The sequence below is a fragment of the Silene latifolia genome, chromosome Y (genome assembly GCF_048544455.1).
Source record: "Silene latifolia isolate original U9 population chromosome Y, ASM4854445v1, whole genome shotgun sequence".
Taxonomy (NCBI): domain Eukaryota; kingdom Viridiplantae; phylum Streptophyta; class Magnoliopsida; order Caryophyllales; family Caryophyllaceae; genus Silene; species Silene latifolia.
Genome location: NC_133538.1, coordinates 163,879,466 through 163,900,665, shown reverse-complemented (window position 1 = coordinate 163,900,665; position 21,200 = coordinate 163,879,466).

Sequence of the window (21,200 nt, the reverse complement as noted above, 5' to 3'; positions counted from 1 at the left end):
ATTGATTTCGGATTTTGGTCTATATAAAAAGAAAGGTAGAGAATTATTTCTAACCTAATTCTTTTTCTGACCTAGCCTCCTCTTTCTCATCACAAAAACACAAAGACAATAAAATTTTACAGAAAATTTTAGATTGATTTCTAGCATAATCAAAGGGTATATCTTAGATCGTCTTGGGTGCAACTAATAGGCGAATATCAATTTTGATATTGTTCTTCGGCCAATTTTGCAAGGACCCGAGGTTAATTCTAAATCTTTTTACTTATGCTTATGTATTTTATTTTATGACCATAGATCATCTTTATTATATCGTTATAATCCTTCATGTTAAAGGGAAGTATACAGATTATTTCCCTCAAGTGGTATCAGAGCCTAAGGCTACGATTTTAATTTTGATGATTTTCATAAAATTTGTATGTAAACGATAAGATTTTTGAGAAGAAAAATTAGGGTTTCGATTTTTTTTGGATCGAAATTTTTTATGCCGTTTTGGTTGTGCCGTTTTTTTTCTGTTTGATGATAGTTTTTCCATTCTATTTTTCATATTATAGTTTATAATCAGTTAAAATTATCATATGAAGAATTGGTAGTTTTTGATTTAATGCAGATTAAGTTAAAATCAAATGGAATCGTCATGTTTATAATTAAAAGATTGTTTTTGCTATATAGTTTTTGGCATATAAATTAATCATGTTTATTATTTCATATGCTAATCATGTTCTAATAGCAAAGGTAAACAATTGATCATCAAATCTTGTTTTAGGGCATAATTGCCGCAAAAAGAAAAGAAAAAAGTAGGCTGTTTTTTTTTAGGGTTTACAAAAAAAAAAAAAAAATTCGTTAATTTTATTTATGGTAAACCGTGAAAAAGAAAAAAAAAACATTAGGAAAGTTTTTTTTTTGCCTTTTGCCGAAAAAAAATAGAGAAATTTTTTTTTGGAAAGTTTTTTTTTTCCCTTGTTTTTCCTATTTACCTAATTAGAATAGGAAAGGAGTTGTTTTTTTTATTTTTTTTTCAGCCGTGTCAAATAAAAAAAAAAAAGGGACTTTTCGTTTTTTGGCCGAGTAAAATTTAGAGAATTGGATTTTTTTTCTTTATTTTGGCCAATTAGTTATTGTGAATCGGTTCACAATTTAATGATACCGAGTTATTTTAAAGCAGTTTAAAATTTTTGACGGATAGAATTCATATTACAAGTATAATATGGATTAAGTATGAAATTAATGTGATTAAATTGCGGAATTGTCACTTAATTCAATTTAAATAGGTGGTTTGGATAAATTAATCAACATAATTTATTTATTGTATTATGTATGTTTAATTTATTTTTAGTTGATGCTTTTAATAATGTTGAATGAATCGAATGAATGAATTTTATTTACGTATTTAATTTTGCAATCGGTTGTAATTTGTAATACTTAGTGTGGCCTTAGTCAATTATGTTTTCGTAATGAAGGAAACATAATTTTTATGTAATTATGAGATCTCGAATCTCCTTTATTTTAGTTTTGGGTTTTGAAATTAGAATGTAATTAATAGGTCAATTATGTAATTTTAATTATTGTAATTTCAAAGAAGACTAAAGATGAAGATTCAAGCTCACTCCCGCTACATGGATCAAGATGGAACATCAAGACAAGATTCTCGGGTCCAAGGATGGATTCAAAACTTGTATTTATTGTTCATTTTGATAGGATAGGCCACACTAGGACCTTTACTGTTTTTTTTACGTTTTTCATTTTATTGCTTTTCATTCATATGCTAGTAATTGCATCATATTCCGCCTAAAACCAAACCACCTACTACTAAAATGCATGAAAATTGACTCATATAGGTTGTATGTTAGTTTTCATGGACATGCAGATGTCACAGTCTTTAAGCCATCACCTTAGTTTAAATCATTCTCGTATGCTAGATTATAGTTCACTTAAAATGAATTAAAAAGTTGATGGGATCTTCCTCTAAAACTAAAATTGAGATTAGTCTTTATAAGGGCAAACATCTATGAGTCCCTTCTTCGTCGGTAGGCCTAATATGACCCCTTCTACGTTGGGTAAGTAGTTGTGTTGACTTAGTTTACCTCAACATCATAGTCCGAAGAGTTTCTCGTGATTATGATGGACTATAGATAGAATTTACAGAAATTTATCGACCAAGAATTCTAACGGTAGAATTAGCTAAAAGGTTAGCTTATCAATTTACAGAGAATTGAGTCTTGGGGTCATTTATATAATTCTTGAGGGAGGTCAATTGTATAAATGTTTTTGAGTCTTCGCGTTATGACATTAGTTCATTAGACTTAAAATAAAAACGATACATGCTTATTATTTTATTCTTCTTTCGCAGTGTAGAACACGCTAATTATCAATAATACTGTTACAAAAAATGGCTGGAAATAACGCAATCCCAATGCCTAGTGCCACACTAGATCGTTCGTCCTGGCTTAAAATGTTCATGGACCAAATGAATCAGTCCACTCGACTGAAGAATGATGGGTCCAATTTTACGGACTGGGAGGCGGCACTACGGAAATCGCCATCTGCGACGGTAAGCTCGGGTATTTAATCGAGCCAATACCGGTCAACCCAGGCCCAAATGCAGGAGCCAACGAGTCACTCGCTTATAGTGATTTCGTTATGGAAACGGGTGCGATAAAGAACGTACTCATTTTTGCAATGGAAACCAATTTGCAGAGACGCTTCATTCCCCAAGGTGCAAACAAGATTTTCACCATGCTCACTAATGAGTTCTCAAAAGCACCGAGAATCATCACATATGAGCATACCTGTCGCTTCTTTGATGCGAAACTCCAGAAGGGCCAACCGGTTAGCCCACACATTCTTCACATGATTGAGAATGTCGAGAAACTGGAGTCACTGAATTGTAGAATCAGTGAGAGCATTGTCATTGACCGAATGCTTCATTCTCTTCACGATGGTTTTGCCCTTTTCAGGGCGAACTACTACATGAATGACTTGAAAAAGAGTCCTCATGAGCTACACTCCCTTCTCGTATAGACCGAGAAGGATATGAAATTGAGTGGGAGCATGAAGCAGGATGTTCTCACGATTCACAATAAGAGTAAAGGTAAGGGCAAGGCTCATGGCGACCTAGCTGTAGGTAAGCTAAAGTTTAAAAAGCCAGGAAACGGTAAGAGTGCACCCGGTGAGACTAGTGGCTCACAGGGCAAGACAAAGAGCAAGGGCGGTGACATAGAGTGCCACCATTGTCACAAGACTGGACATTGGAGGAGGAACTGTCCCGTCTACCGTGAGGACATCAAAGCAGGCCGTGTCGCTCCTGTTGGTATGTCATCTTATATTCATATGATTGAGATTAACCATGCAAGTTTCAGAACTTGGGTACTAGATACTGGTTGTGGTTCTCATCTGTGTAATCATTTGCAGGGCCTAAAGAACATCATACCTCTCGAAAAAGGTGATGTGGACCTGCGAGTCGGGAATGGAGCACGAGTAGTCACGCCTCGAAGGGAACATATGTAATCCAACTCCCTAGTGGTTTTGAGTTATCATTAAATAACTGTTACTATGTACCCAGTTTATCTAAGAACATTATTTCTGCTTCCGTACTTGCTAAAGACGGTTTTACATTTTCAATAAAGGATAATAGTTGTATTTTCTCTTTTAATGAAATGATTTATGGCAAAGCAGTTTCCATGAATGGAATTTATATCTTAGATCAAACCACGGAAGTATTACACAAGAATAATATGAAATTAAAGGTTGGTGACAAAGATCAAACCTATCTATGGCATTGCCGAATGGGACACATAAATGAGAAACGCGTAAAGAAACTCGTCGATAATGGGGCTATTCCCTCATTCGGATTTTCTGCATATGGCACGTGTGAATCATGTCTCATTGGCAAGATGACTCGAATTTCCTTCAAAGGTGTTGGAATGCGCGCTAGTGACCTATTAGGACTCATACATACGGACGTATGTGGACCTATGTCAATTACCGCTAGAGATGGCTATAGATATTTTATCACTTTCACGGACGATTTGAGTAGATACGGATATGTCTACTTAATGAAGCATAAAAGTGAGTTCTTTGAGAAATTTAAGGAATACCAGAATAGGGTACAAAACAAACTGGGTAGAAAGATTAAAGCACTCCGTTCAGATCGGGGTGGCGAATATCTTTCAAATGAGTTTGATCAACACCTGAAAGACTGTGGAATCGCTCTACAGTTAACTCCACCTGGAACACCTCAATTAAATGGTGTCCGAACGGAGAAATAGAACCTTACTTGATATGGTTCGATCCATGATGAGTCACACGGTAGTGCCTGATTCATTATGGGGTTATGCTCTTTTGTCAGCTGCTCTTATACTTAACCGAAGTCCGTCTAAAGTCAGCCGACAAGACTCCATATGAAATGTGGAAGGGAACGGTACCTAACTTGTCCTTTATTCGGGTTTGGGGCTGCGAGGCTTATGTCAAGTGGAGACACGAGGATAAGCTCGGCCCGCGATCGGTCAAGACATACTTTATTGGTTATCCAAAAGGAACATTTGGTCATTACTTTTATTCGCCAACTGAACATCGAGTATTTGTTGCGGCTAGTGCGACGTTCTTAGAGAAAGAATTTCTCGAGAACAAGTCGAGTAATAGAACCTTCGAGATGTCGGAAATTCCAGAACCAACAACCGAGGAACAGATGGAGCAAGCTGTACCTCCAACTGATGATACGGTTGATATTCCTGAGGAACCTAGGAGGTCGGGTAGAGACTCTCATCCTCCGGACAGATACATTGGTATGGTCGAGGAGAATGATGTTTTACTTCTAGAAAGTAATGAACCCGCAACCTATAAAGGTGCTATGGCATGTTCCGACTCAAAGCTATGGCTCGAAGCCATGCAATCCGAGATGGACTCCATGTATGAGAATAACGTATGGGATCTAGTTGATTTACCTAATAAGGTAAAACCTCTACAGTGCAAATGGCTTTACAAAATAAAGCGTTCTGTAGACGCGCAACCAGATATCTATAAGGCACGACTTGTGGCAAAAGGTTTCACTCAACTGCAAGGATTGCATTATGATGAGTTTTTTGCACCTGTAGTCATGCTACGTTCCATTCGGATAATCTTAGTGTTTGCCGCATTTCATGATTATGAGATTTGGCAAATGGATGTGAAAACCGCCTTCTTAAACGGTTATTTGGAGGAAGAGTTGTACATGGTGCAACCCGAAGGTTTCATAGATCCTAAACATCCTAAGAAAGTATGCAAGCTTAAGCGTTCCATTTATGGACTTAAGCAAGCTTCCCGGAGTTGGAATCATCGTTTCGACCAAGTGATAAAAGAGTATGGTTTCACTCGATCGGTCGAAGAACCATGCTTATATATCAAGTCGAGTGGGAGCAAGATTGTATTCTTGATATTATATGTCGATGACATACTCTTGATTGGGAATGACATTCCTCTCCTTTCTTCGGTTAAAGAATGGTTGAAGAACCATTTCCAGATGAAAGATCTGGGTGAGGCACAGCGTATTTTGGGAATCCGTATCTACCGAGATAGATCACGACGAACGTTATCACTTAGTCAGGAGTCTTATCTAGATAAGGTTCTTGAGAGGTTCAGCATGACCAACTCCAAGAAGGGGAACCTTCCTATGACGACTGGGATGCAGTTGAGCAAGTCTCGATCACCCACGACGCCTTTGAAGGTATTGAGCGCATGAGTCGTGTTCCTTATGCTTCGGCAATAGGATCGATCATGTATGCCATGATATGCACACGTCCCGACGTGGCATATGCATTGAGTATGACGAGTCGGTACCAAAAGACTCCAGGTGAAACACATCGGATAGCGATCAAAAATATCCTCAAGTACCTACGGAGGACTAAGGATTGGGTATTGACTTATGGAGGCGATACTAAGCTATGCGCAACCGGTTACGCAGATGCTAGCTTCCATACGGATCAAGACGATTCAAAATCTCAGTCCGGGTTCGTCTTCACTCTTAATGGTGATGCGGTCAGCTGGAAGAGTTCCAAACAAAGTGTTGTAGCAGATTCTACTACTGAATCCGAGTACTATGCCGCTTCGGAGGCAGCAAAGGAAGCGATATGGATGCGTCAATTCTTACAAGGGCTTTCGGTAGTTCCTAGTTCGAATGACCCGATCACCATCTATTGTGACAATAGAGGTGCCATCTTCCAGGCTAAGGAGCCAAAGTCTAGCAACAAATCTAGACATGTACTACGGAAGGCTCACCTGATCCGTGATTACGTGGAGCAAGAAGAGATAGTGATTGACAAGATTGCAATGGATGATAACATCGCAGATCCTCTCACCAAACCGTTGAATTATGATAAGCATGTAGGGCATGTTAACTCTATGGGAATTAAACATGTTCCTAAGTTGTAGTACTTGATTATGGATTTGATACATTATCTTTTTCATATATTATTTATAACTTCATCGTTTTATGTATATAATATTTTGTTTTTCATGTGGATTGTACTGACAACATTGAACGCCACAAAGTGAACTGAATTACATTATATTTGTTTTTGTCCGTAATCGCCAATGTGAGCTGATAACTCCGGCTATTATATTGTGCAGTCGATTAATGGTGGGTTCAACGAGCCATAAGTTAAACGGTTGACTAATCGATCACAGATACGAGATTATGACGATACCTCGTAGGACAATTTTTATTTGTGACAACGTAATGGAGTCCTAAATGTTCTATAACATTCGGTGCCAGGTTGTGGATAGGACATCTATTGTGTACCTAGAGTCGATTCTTTTGACTATCAACTGTCTCTTGAGATTAAGGCAGTTTTTGGGTGACTTTGGTTTCTTTCTCACGGTCTACCGTAACTGGGGCTAAGTAGATTTTTTCTGGGTCATTTCATACTGTGCTTACATCTGCAAGATTTGAGTTGAGGAAAATATCCATCCCTTATCAGGTATAGTTATTTCTCAGGGCCACTCGAGGAGTTGTAACTGAAATGCATGGCCATGCTCGAATGTTGATTCGTTTATCAGTTAAGTTACTCTCTAGTCGGGAAAACCACTCTTGATACTGATCGCTTGTAAAATACGACCTTTGTGAATTCGGATTTGCAAATTGTTTTACATTGAGTGGGAGAAATTTTAAAGGATATGAGAATCGGTTATCGCACATACACTTGTGAGGACAAGTGGGAGTTTGTTGGAGCTGGTGTCCTCCACAAATTAGTGTGATAACATTTGTAAATCTCTTACAGATTCACAAGGGTATACTTCGTATATTTAATCAGTTGATTAACGTTTACCTAATAACGGTTGGCTTGCTAGAAAGTTTGACGTTATTATCATACAGATGGCGGTGATCAACTGGTCCCTAAAGGTCACACCTATAGGACGTATTTGAGAAATGTGGTTATAGAAATATAATTACATTGATGCCCAAAATGACTAAAAAGTTAGTCAATGTGTTGATGAGATAATTATTTAATGAAAATTAAATAATATTAAGTTGAGACGAATTTACTGTCAATTCGTAAATTAAATATAATAAGTTATATTTAATTAAATATATATAAGGTTAGTTTGAAAGAATTTATCTGTTAATTCGTAATTAAATATAATCAGTTGTATTTAATATCAACAAGTTGAATGTGTCATAGTGGTAATAGTGAGGGTACACAAACCAAGAGGTTATGGATTCGATCCTCACTAGATGACAATTTAACACACTTTATATATTTTTGGAAAGACCAAAAATAAGGAAATTTAATTCCTTATTTTCGGATCACATTGGCCGAAATTAGGAGATATAAATCTTTCCTAATTGATTTCGGATTTTGGTCTATATAAAAAGAAAGGTAGAGAATTATTTCTAACCTAATTCTTTTTCTGACCTAGCCTCCTCTTTCTCATCACAAAAACACAAAGACAATAAAATTTTACAGAAAATTTTAGATTGATTTCTAGCATAATCAAAGGGTATATCTTAGATCGTCTTGGGTGCAACTAATAGGCGAATATCAATTTTGATATTGTTCTTAGGCCAATTTTGCAAGGACCCGAGGTTAATTCTAAATCTTTTTACTTATGCTTATGTATTTTATTTTATGACCATAGATCATCTTTATTATATCGTTATAATCCTTCATGTTAAAGGGAAGTATACAGATTATTTCCCTCAAGTGGTATCAGAGCCTAAGGCTACGATTTTAATTTTGATGATTTTCATAAAATTTGTATGTAAACGATAAGATTTTTGAGAAGAAAAATTTCCCATCAATCTCAATCATCGACTGTCCACTAGACCAGCCCTGCCAGTGGGGGACCGCAGCCGTACCCACCTAATCCCCGCTCCTCATATTGAGCGATAAACCTGTCCATTAATGTGCACATCCCCTTCCGTGGCGGGTTCCACGAAGGGCGAAACTAGGGCGTGAAACCACTCCCGCAAGTGACTCCACTCAGCCGAGAACGCATCTCGAGAACCATAGACAAACAATCACAATCACAACCGTCACAATACAATTACGATATTAATCAAACAATAAATCTCAATGCATCAACAATCATCTCATTATGGGACTAATACTGAGTAGGAAATCCTACCTGGAAAGCACAACAATCAGACGGTCTCTACAGCTGTATCAAAAATCCTCTTCTACAAAACCTCCTCCTATCATACAAACATATAACACTACCAAATCACAATCTACACAAAACCCCCAAATCCCCATATTAGGGTTTAAACAACTTAAAGGAAATACTATACAAATGGTACATAGGTCTTACCCTCGACGCAAGGATTTCAACGGTATAATGAACGGTGAAATCCGACCTTCCAAACTCCGGGATTTGCTAACAATGCAATTAAAGTGAAGAACGTAATTTGCTTTCTCTCTTGACAGTAATTTAGGTTTTGAAAAGTATTTAAGAACAATGACGGAAAAGCTTAAATACTTTAATCGCATAATTAACAAAACCCGAGGACTAACTCCCCGTAAACCGGCTACACGATCGAGTAGCTAAGGTACTCGATCGAGTGCCCCCTTACTCGATCGAGTATCCTAGTTACTCGACCGAGTACCCAACAGGTCAGAAACTATTTTAAAACGCAACTCACCCTTACTCGACAGAGTAAGGCCTACTCGATAGAGTACCCAGAGACTCATAAATACGGAGTATTACAGTCTTCCCTCCTTAAAAAGAACTTCGTCCCCGAAGTTCAACCCATACTCAAAAACAAACATACTAACTCGATCAAGACACAACAACGTGACTAAGAACTCTAAACAAAACTCCAACCCAAACATGAACTCGTAACACCAACTCCGCTAACTATTCCTACCTCCGCAACATGGCTCACGATATCGTATCAACTCCATTATATCTCTCTCAACACTAACTCCATACACAACCAACTAGCTCCGTAATATATCATCCAGAGCCAATCCAATATCAAAATACCCATAACATCAAACGGAATGTTACATTCTACCACCCTTAAAAGGAACTTCGTCCTCGAAGTTTACTCAGACTCATAACATCATCCTCCAACTGTCAACACTATATAAAATATTCTCACACTCCGAAGCATCACACTACTACAAGCACGGCCATGGCCTTTTATAAGTATCATCCACAAAACAAATCCCTCGTTTACGCTACGCTAACACTCTAATTCCAATTATATTACAACATACACCACCATGAAACTCTCTTTTATCGCATCCTACTCCTCTTAAGACAAATGTTATGTCCTCGTAACTCACTAATACTAAATCCTTAGCTATATCATCTCATTATCATCATCACCACCGCATGTCAAAGATAACCACCTATAATCTAAACACTCGCCATGCATATATCCAAGGCTCTCTTACTTAAACATTTCTCATACCTCAACTCATTCGGCACACCACCTAACCTATACCATAAAACTCGTAGCAAAAACATCATACTATTTCCCCATTATTACTGCAAAACAACATACCTCTCTATGTAAAACACCTATCTCCCAAAAGCATAACTCACGATCCACACTCGTTACGTACACTCACACTAGATCCTCAAGTTCTTTCCTTCATTACCGCAAAACTCATACACAACTTAACATGACACTAATACCCAACACCCTACACTCACTGTCCCAAAAACTGATTATCAACCACGTGCAGCTTCTAGATTAGTATAACACATGTTCCACTAGTCACTTACCATGACTATGTCTAACGCCTCATCTTAAAAACAAGGTCAAAAGTACCGTAACAACTTATGACAACTGTATCTCATCAACAGAATGTCACTATAACATGCCAACAACGAAAACATATACAACTCTCTTTCATATCATACTTTGCCCTCATTCCAAAACTTAACTGGTAAGAAATATCGATAACAAAACAACTGTCTATCTGTACAAACTGAAACTCACAGGAAGCAACATCAAACAAAACAACAATCTATGTATCACTGGTATGTACTTTCGAAATTCGAATCATAATCATCCCGCCTACTCTACCACAACCGGTGACGGCATCACAACACCGCCACCAACAGCCACACCGCAGTGCGAAAATACCCGCATCACAACACTAAATATCGTGCGTGGATCACCACCCGAGGCACCACAACCACATCGATAGTCATCACAACTGCATACAACTCCCATAAATACTGACTCAGAATAACTTCTCAGACAAGAAAAACTTACTCAAATCCACTTTACTAAATCATAACACAACATATTTTATGAATTAAACAGATAATAACCTCGTGAATATCATCCCCTTACCATATCACAGATTGACATGTATCATGAATACATACAAGTATAGCCAGTCATGTCAGATCACTCAAATTATTACCTTTTTTAATATCATTCAATTAGATCAGCGTACTCAACATACATTACAGAACATTCAAATAACAACTTTATGATAATCACACCATACCACGTCTTGTGAGGTCAAAACCTCACACAAACATTTATATATCACGGACCGTAATCACATCCAACCATCAATCCCGATCACGTAAGTTACCACTCAACAAAGGTTACCTGTCGCCCGAGCTTAACTCGCATGCCCCTCATCACATTCTTCCATTCGCATAACCAAAGACCTTCGCCACACATAACTATATCTGCTAACACTCACTATGAGAAACCGCCTCCTAAGACTATGTCTTATACTTCCTCACAACCATACCTATCAATTCAATCTCTACAAAATCAGCCTCTGTAGAATTGCCATCTTTCCTATTTATCATTAACCTTAACCACTAGCGATAACACCTCTACACAACTACCGTTCGTACATCAAACTTCTTACACTCATCTCTAAACATCACCGTTTCTTCCATATCTTTGGTTATCATCCCCAATAACGAGCATCAAATCCATCAACAAAATTACCTCAACATTATTTCCAATACTATCCTTAATTGTATCATCATCTAACTCTCCACCAAAATCTCATATCCTGCAGATATTCTACCAACTTCTTACTTTCCTTAATTCCTCAAAACTCAAGACTAATCTTGTTGTTCCGAAGCTCCTGTATAATCATTAATTCAATTCCTCATGATATTATCATGCAGCTTGACGATTCCTTACTTTTATATCACATAACTCCGGTGAACATTTTATTAGTTTTACTCCCCTCATGCTTTTCTTTTTACACTCGACTAAAGCAATTGACCATTCAACTCCTTATTACTTCTTCCTAACTTTTTAGTGCTCTGATCACCTTCTCATTGCTCCAAAATTCCAATCCCATTATTTCTTATCGATATTATCTCACTCTTCCTTACCATGGGTCCCCTCTCATCACTCCACTCACTCACACTTGTCGTTAATTTGTCCATAAAAATCAACATTTAAAGTTCAAACAATTACATCTCTAGAAATCAAATTTTTTTTTTTTTTACCGTTAATTGCCCAAGGAAATCACACATTAGTTTCGTCTCTCGATAACACAAATTTCCAAACTCAGTCACTATCTGCAAATCCACGTCGCGACATGTCTCCATTAAATTCACTATATACCACTCTTCTCAATTTCTCTAAAACGACCATTCATTACATATATTCTTACTCAACACTATTTCTAACCATCTTCTTCCATAATTCGTTATACATCTCAGGTTGCTACTATCCACATCCTTTCTTTCAATCTTTTCATTCTCACGTTCCTTAAACTTACATCACTCTTTGCCCACATTCACTTACTCTTACATTACTCAACACACAATCATATCACTCATCCCGTCTCACAAAACATGCACTATGCCTCAATTAAGCCATACCAATCTCCCTTTTCTTTTTCCACTATCTATCACAACACATAGAACTCATGTCCTCCCACCGAACTCCTACTCACCACAGGTGCCACTCACTACACCATAAGATTGGGTAACTTACGCATCAGGATCAACATACTTGTAAAACGGTGCATAAAGCAGCAAAATAATACCTTTGAATTAAACACAATATGCAACGAATGTCAAAATATAAGCATATGACCTAAAACAGGGGTCACTAGATCGAGTACAGGCCACTCGATCGAGTAAGTGACTTACTCGATCGAGTAGGTGAAGATCAGAAGCACGAAAAACAAATTACCAGGGCCACTCGATCGAGTAACTGACGTACTCGATCGAGTTCCCCCCTACTCGATCGAGTACCAAGGCTACTCGATCGAGTACCTACGCATTTCTTAGCACTGTCCAGTTTTCGTAACAGTCATAACTCACTCATTTCTTGGTCGTTTTGGGCGTGTGACCTATCGTTAGAATCGTAAAAGAACAAGCTATCACCTCAAATTGAAATCACATCAAAATCGTTTATGCATCTCAATTTATAACTGTTTAAAGACAACTTTGCTGTAATCAGACGACATAACTATTTGATTTTTACTTCCAAACAGCTTAAACAACAACCAAGCAAACAAAACCAGTCCAAAACTCATAAAACCAGTATTCATAATCATATGTTACTATTTTCAAAAGTCAAGCAACAACATTCATCATGCACATAGATTATTTAACATGTCAATCACGATTTACCCACATGCTTTTATTTTATAACTTTACGTACACAATAACATAATATACGACATAAAATCCCCTATTCACATGTTACTAACATTGCAACATTATACAATCCATTACCCACATAAACATGCTCCACACACATGAATTTCATATTCTTATGCAATTACTTACTTAATCTCTTCCAACCAATTCATCCATTACAGCTACACACTTCTTACAACATATACACATGAACAATCGTGGACAAGTACATAAACTTATCATACAACTCTATGCAAAAAAAATATACGTATACAACACAACATTCTATTCACATGTTATTATTATGTCACATTATGAATCATCCATCCCGCAACATCATTACTCATCACATATCATCACATATGAACTACTTCCTTTTTCTACCACATCATTCATCATTCTCATATACTTTTCCTACGATTCAAAACAACATTGTAAACCAACTATCATGCTTTCAATCAATAGCTTACGAAATCACATCATCACCATCTTTTCTACACATTCCCCATTCTCCACATACATACATCCACTGGTTCATGCCACACATCACCATATAAGTACACAATTCACAAGATAAACACATAGCGATCCCGACTCATATCCCATGGTGACCGGTTCAAAATTGTAGAGCGAGTTCGCGACTTTAGGACGTCTCCCAAGCCTTTGCATTAGCTCCTACAACCTTTACCCCGGGTTCATTTTAATTGACTCCCTATTTTCATTAAATTCATTGGTTACAGGTTTCAGATCGTCGCTCTGATACCATTTGTAACACCCCCATACTCTAGGTGCCTTACGAGGACCACTCAGGTATAAGGATGCCACCATCTCGGTTACCCGAGGCATGATATTCATAAGACAATAACGAAACAACTTTAAATGATATAACTTTAGTGAAAAGTACAACTGAAGCCAAATCCCAAAATACGGGTACAAGTCCTCAAACCAACTGTCTAAACAACTAAATGCAAAGTTTATATAACTACTAAGCTACAGCGGAAGACTTCTATCGTCAGACGGTGGCACATCCCAGCTATCCCAGTACTCAGCTCAAACCTGCTCAATTACTGCTCACCATCCCCGAATGGATCACCGCAGGTTTTACAAAACAACAACCGAGGTCAGTACTAATCACACAACTTATATATATCAACAATAAGACAAACAGGCAGCTTACACCGTCACACACACACACAATCACACCAGTCCCATCAATCTCAATCACCGACTGTCCACTGGACCAGCCCTGCCAGTGGGGGACCGCAGCCGTACCCACCTAATCCCCGCTCCTCATATTGAGCGATAACCCTGTCCATTAATGTGCACATCCCCTTCCGTGGCGGGTTCCACGAAGGGCGAAACTAGGGCGTGAAGCCACTCCCGCAAGTGACTCCACTCAGCCGAGAACGCATCTCGAGAACCATAGACAAACAATCACAATCACAACCGTCACAATACAATTACGATATTAATCAAACAATAAATCTCAACAAATCAACAATCATCTCATTATGGGACTAATACTGAGCAGGAAATCCTACCTGAAAAGCACAACAATCAGACGGTCTCTACAGCTGTATCAAAAATCCTCTTCTACAAAACCTCCTCCTATCATACAAACATATAACACTACCAAATCACAATCTACACAAAACCCCCAAATCCCCATATTAGGGTTTAAACAACTTAAAGGAAATACTATACAAATGGTACATAGGTCTTACCCTCGACGCAAGGATTTCAACGGTATAACGAACGGTGAAATCCGACCTTCCAAACTCCGGGATTTGCTAACAATGCAATTAAAGTGAAGAACGTAATTTGCTTTCTCTCTTGACAGTAATTTAGGTTTTGAAAAGTATTTAAGAACAATGACGGAAAAGCTTAAATACTTTAATCGCATAATTAACAAAACCCGAGAACTAACTCCACATAAACCGGCTACTCGATCGAGTAGCTAAGGTACTCGATCGAGTGCCCCCTTACTCGATCGAGTATCCTAGTTACTCGATCGAATACCCAACAGGTCAGAAACTATTTTAAAACGCAACTCACCCTTACTCGACACAGTAAGGCCTACTTGATAGAGTACCCAGAGACTCATAAATACGGAGTATTACACCTTTGCCCACTGTTGCACGGGGCGTCCTACCACCACCGTTACCCATGTACCACCTATCGCTCCGACCACCTCCTACTTTAGCCGCTTCTAGGAAGTGGCGTAGACCTGTGACCGGAGAGGGGTCCACACCTTCCCCGGGTGGCCAGACTTCCACGGCCACACCTACCCCGATCCCTACTCCTACTCCTACTCCTGCGCCCGGCCAGGCACAACCGGTTCTTCCGGCTAATTTTGTTTGTCCTCCACCCTTTAAGGTGTCTGCGGTCATGGACCAAGGGCGCCGTGAAAGTTTGTTGCTTGAGATGGCAGAGAGACAGGCTCGTATGGAGAGGGACATAACTCTCACTTTGTTCCCTCTGTACGAGTATCACATGAGGTGACACCGTCCGATCCCAGAGGGTTGGCCACACCCTTCCTTCTACCGGTACCTAGCTGAGGGGTACCCGGAGTCTGCTAGTGAGGAGGAGGAGGACGAGGACCCAGTGGCGGCCGCAGCGAGAGCGCAGGAGGAGCAGAGGAGGAGGAGAGAGCAGGAGGCGGACCCGGACTACACTGTGACGGTGGAGGACGTGATAGAGGAGGCTAACGAGTAGCTACTGGTCTACTCACTTCCCCAGTTTTCAGGCTGGTTTGGGGAAGTTCGTGTTTTGTATGTTTATTCTCGCTCTTTTATTTCTTTTGTCTCCTTTTTATTTTATTATTATTCATTTCTTGGTTGTATATTCCCGTTCCCCTGTATATATCGGCTGGTGTATGCCGGAGGACAACGAGGGCGTTGTCCGTTTTGGTTTTGGGAGGGTAATGCATCATTTGAGTCTGCATTTGCATTTGTTTTGCATTCACGTTTCTATTTTCCAGCTTGCATTGTATTTATTTATTTCATTAAATCATAAAATCCAAAAAAATTAGAAAATTTGAAAACAAACAAAAAATATTCTCGTTTCATTTTGCATATAGGTTGAGTCGGAACAGTTGATTTCCGTGATGATATTGCACTTTAACTTGTCATTTTACTTGAGCCTTGCACTTTCATTGCCGGTTATTAGTTGAGTCTTATACATAATCTACGAGTTTTTTTTCAAATATAGCTGACTGTTTAGACTTGACCTGATAAATTGGCAACCTACTTTACAATTTCTGAGATTTAGAGCCTTATAACTGGTGACATTCATGACCGGTTTATATAGGAATTGAGAGTAGTACTCCTTGCATAGCATGTTCATCATTTTTGCAGTTTTATGACATTCGATTTCTTGTCAAATGCATACATTCGAGTTTGTGGTCGGTGTCACATGCAGGGAGGTGCTTGCAAATTTTTCCCTTTTCTTACATTTCTCACCCATTTAGCTCCACTTAAGCAAAATTTAGCCTTTTTGACCCATTAGCTACATCCAAAACTCAGCCTCCCTAGTCAAGCTAGTTTAGTTTGTCTTTTGTGGTATATTTTTCCATCTGTAGTTTGGCCCATGTGTATTTTGTTTGGAGTTGGTGGAGAATTAAGGAAGAGAGTATGAGAAGAAAAAAAAAGAATTGGAAAAAAAAAGAGAATTACGTGAATTGAAGAAAAAAAAAGAAAAAAAAGAAGAAAAAAAATCAAAAATGAAGTTCACGTGAAAACCAGAAGAATGAAAATCAAAAATTTGAGCTGGTTTGAATATTGAGTCCGTCTGTGTTCATTTCTATTTGTGACGGTCTCACTCCTTCGTTTTATTTCATATTTTTGAGGAGATAGTGTATGTGATTAGTGAGTTATGTGCCAAATGAAGGGCACTTGTGTCTATTTCTTAGTCAGTTGAGATTCGGATGGTCTTATATGGTCCTGTTTAGGAACTAGCTTGACGCTTTTACCTCCACATTTCCATAACTTGTTTTGCCTTTTCTCACCTGAACCTCACTATTCCTATACTATTTGTAAGCCCTCGGCTGTGACGGACATTGTTGGTTGGATTGTATGCATTAGTACTTGAATCGTCTTTCATTTTTGTTGCATGCATGCTATGTAGGTCGCAGTTTAGGTGAGTGAACGTTTCTCTTTCTCTCTTTTACATATAATTCACCCTTTGCTTCATGAGAGAAGAGTGACCACGTGAGAGTCCGATTTTGTTGGTCTTGCAAGGTCGATAGGTCGGCTTCATTTCTGAACAACTCATAACTCGTTTGCGTATTGACTGTTATAACTGTAACTGTTAGTTTTTGTTGCATTTAATTGGTTCAAGTAGACAAGTTATTTCTAGCTCTGAGTTTTCATTCCTGTTCCATTAGTTGCATTTTAGTTTACTCGAGGACGAGTAAAGGTTCGGATAGGGGAGATTTGATACGTGCATTTTGTATAGTCTTTTTAATCTGTTTTAGCACGTATTTCCTTGTACTTTTGTACTGCTTATATTGCATTTTTGCCCCGAATTGGCTACTTTGGTTCGTCTTGTCTATTTTGCAGGAATGAACGTGAAAGTAGTTGAATCGTGCCATTTTCGTCCTATTTTGCATGCATTTTGAGGAGACGGGATTTTTCAGAGTGAGATATTGCATTGGGATGCGTGAAGGAACGGTCTACGAAGTAGTCGGCTACGAGTTGGAGCTGTTTCAGAGGAGGAACACTCGATCGAGGACATTTATTAGTCGATCGAGTGGTTTTATTGGCTGAGGAGGTCGATCGAGCTGTTTATTCTACTCGATCGACAAAGCTGGAATTCAAGGATACTCGATCGAGTAACAATTTTGGTCGATCGAGTAGATTACCTGCAGAAGTCTTCGATCGAGCTGTTTCAAACTGGTCGGTCGAGTGGTTTGGTGTTTCACGGGCCTTAATTAGTCCGTGTTACTTATTTTTAGTTTATGGACTTCGCTAATTTCTATTTAAACGCATAATAATTAGGTCATTAGGATCTATCTTTTCATCTATCAATTTACACTACTCTTGAACGCCACTTTATTCTTTTTCTCTTTTCCAAAAACTTTTACTGTAACTTTTACTTTCGGGGTTATTTAGCTTGGATCTTGTGTTCTTTATGCCGGAATTCTCGCGATTGTAATCTCTTACTCTCTTTTAATCTTAATCTTTTATTTGTTGTTTAGTTCTTTTAATTTCTGCCCTAATGTCTTTTATGCGATTTAATTATCATTTAATTATGTTTATTATTAGTTCATTCATAATTATTAGTCTTGACAACATGAATAATATGAGTAGCTAATTTATTTCATGTTGGGATTAGGGGATCTACGGTAGAACTGTGATGATGTGGTGAATAGGTTAGATGAATTATCTGTGAGACTCTCTCCCCATGGCAATTTAACTGTATCACCGACTTAGTTGAGTGCACGCTTCTAAATTACCCTTTAATCTGGTTAAATTTAATCCTGGATCGGAAGATTGGACTAAATAGACCTGCTATGAACATTAGACTACCCTGACGAGGACGGAAGTTAAGTTAGTGGAAATCTAGGTTAGAAAGTGGACCGGAAGGACCTTTCCATATCCGTCTCACAGTAATTTATCTAAGCTATTTACAGTTGAGTCACTAGACTGCCGTAGTGAACCGAAGTCCTGACATGTCCCCTCTTTATTGATAGTTTATTCCTATTTTCTGCCTTTATTGCTCTTATTTATTTCTCTTCCCTTAAAGCTTAATTAGTTTAGAAAACCAAATTTACAACCCCCACTTGTGACCGAATAGACGAACCATTTACAGATATCTTGCCTCCCTGTGGAGATCAACCTGACTTCCCTAGCTATATAGTTAGTTTAGTTAGTTATTTTTGATAGGTATACGACTGCCCTGTCACCACCCTTGCATGAAAGACTGTTATCACCTCGGTTTTCCGAGGCTAGTATATCAAAAGTTACCATTCCAAAACATTTATTTAAGTATGTAGTTAAAGTTAACGATTACAAGTTCCAAAACCAAAGTTCACTAATACTCAAAGCAACTGAATCTAAACAGCTAATCTCGAGACAGCGGGAGCTAGACTCGAAGTGATGACTCCCATGTCGTCCCCAAAGCTAAAGACCATCATCACCTGTCACAATCTGCTCACCATCCCCGAATGGATCACCATCGATTTTTACAAAACAACAACAGGGTCAGTTTACTGCATAATCAACATAAGACAAGTACGATAAGATAAAAGTTGATCATCATCCACCTCCGCTCCCAATCGCAATATGTAACTTACTACACACTAAAGTGTGTAGCTCTGCCAGTGGGGGACCGCAACCGTACCCATCTAAGCCCCGCTCATCAACGAGCGATAACCCTGTTCATTAATGTGCACATCCTCTCCTGTGGCGGGTTCCACAGAGGGCGAAACTAGGGCGTGAAGCCACTCCCGCAAGTGACTCCACTTAGCCGAGGACGCACCTCACGAACATCACCATCAACCATCACAACTCCAACACCCAACCTCAATCCAACAACAGCAGATAATCACAATATCAATCGTACAACAATCACAATACACTCTTAAATCAATTAACAGTAAACCGAGTAGGGAAACCTTACCTTAGCACATACTGCAATGAGACAATCAAGCAAGCTAGAAAGGCTCCTCTACGAAATCTCCACATAACAACAATCACATAATTCCACATACCGTATGCCAAAACCTCTTTCCCCCAAATCACAAATTAGGCCGAGTATTCCTGGACAGTAGCCTGACCAGAAACACACGACGCATTACTCGGCCGAGTAACAGACTTCGAAAACCGTAGTATTACACCAGGTCCAAATTGGCAGACTACATCTGTAAATGGAAGGAACAATGTAAACTTTCCAGTAACAGTAAAGGATAAGGAAAATGTATATTGAAGCAGGGTTACCTAATTCGTAACATGACCAATTCGAATTCGTAACACCAATACGTAATTTGCTCAAAATAGAGCATAATTCGCTAAAATTATAACAAAACACCATAGTTCAAATTTGTAATTTGCGCGGATTAATTCGCAATTCGCAGCATGGTTGAGCAAATTAGGTAACCCTGTATTGAAGTGGAAAGAAAAAAACAATACTGCCTAGACAGAACCATAGCAGAGAGAAACAAGAGAAAAAGGAAAAAAAAAAAGCTGCCCAACCATTACATATAGGATAATGATACGGCGCCACCGGGTGGCGCTCAATCTCGGCACCACCCTCTCTTCTTCACCCTTTGTTATTGGGGTCCCCACTTAATATTAATGGGTACACCCATTATTATGGGGGTTCCCACTTATTGAATGTGAGAAGGTAGCACCGAGATTGGACGCCACCGGGTGGTGCTAACTCATTTTCCTTACATATAACAGAGCCCATTTTTTCTCCATTTCCTAAGAAGAAATGGAGAGGCAAATTCCTATCAATGATCTGAATCGCATATTAACAACATCTAACGGTTTTAAATTTATGTATAAAATCAAGGAAAATGAGGGTGACAGGAGAAATTATTATTTAAGGAGATTGTGAGAGGAAATGGAGAGAAAGGGAATGGAGAGGAGCCATTTCCCATATAACATATAATGATGACAATGAGGCAACCCACGTGAAGGGTTCACATACCAGGGGTATCTCAAAAACATCATACAACACCACAAACTTCAATCCAATAGTATCCTTATTGCGGAAGCACTTGCTTTAAAAGAAGGTATTTTAGCAGCCAAATACTTAGGAATCTCAAAGTTAATTGTGGAGGGTGATAACTTATGTGTTATTAACTCGATTCGAGGTACTTGGCAAATTCCGTGGGAAATTTCTAGTATTATCAAGGATGTGAAATTAGACCTTCATTTTTTCGATGAAGTGATAATTAAACATTGCTTTCGTGAAGCCAACAAGGTTGCTGACTTCATGGCTTCAGTTGGACATTCATGTCCAACTCTTTCGAGGTGGTTTGATAGCCGGTGGCTTCAACTTACCTCCCTCATTCGAAAGGATGAGATAGGTTGGTCCTACCCTAGAGGATCAACCTAGTTTTCTTACCTAATAAAAAAAAAAAAAAAAAAAAAAAAACACAACAAACTTCTATCATGAGTCACAGTATG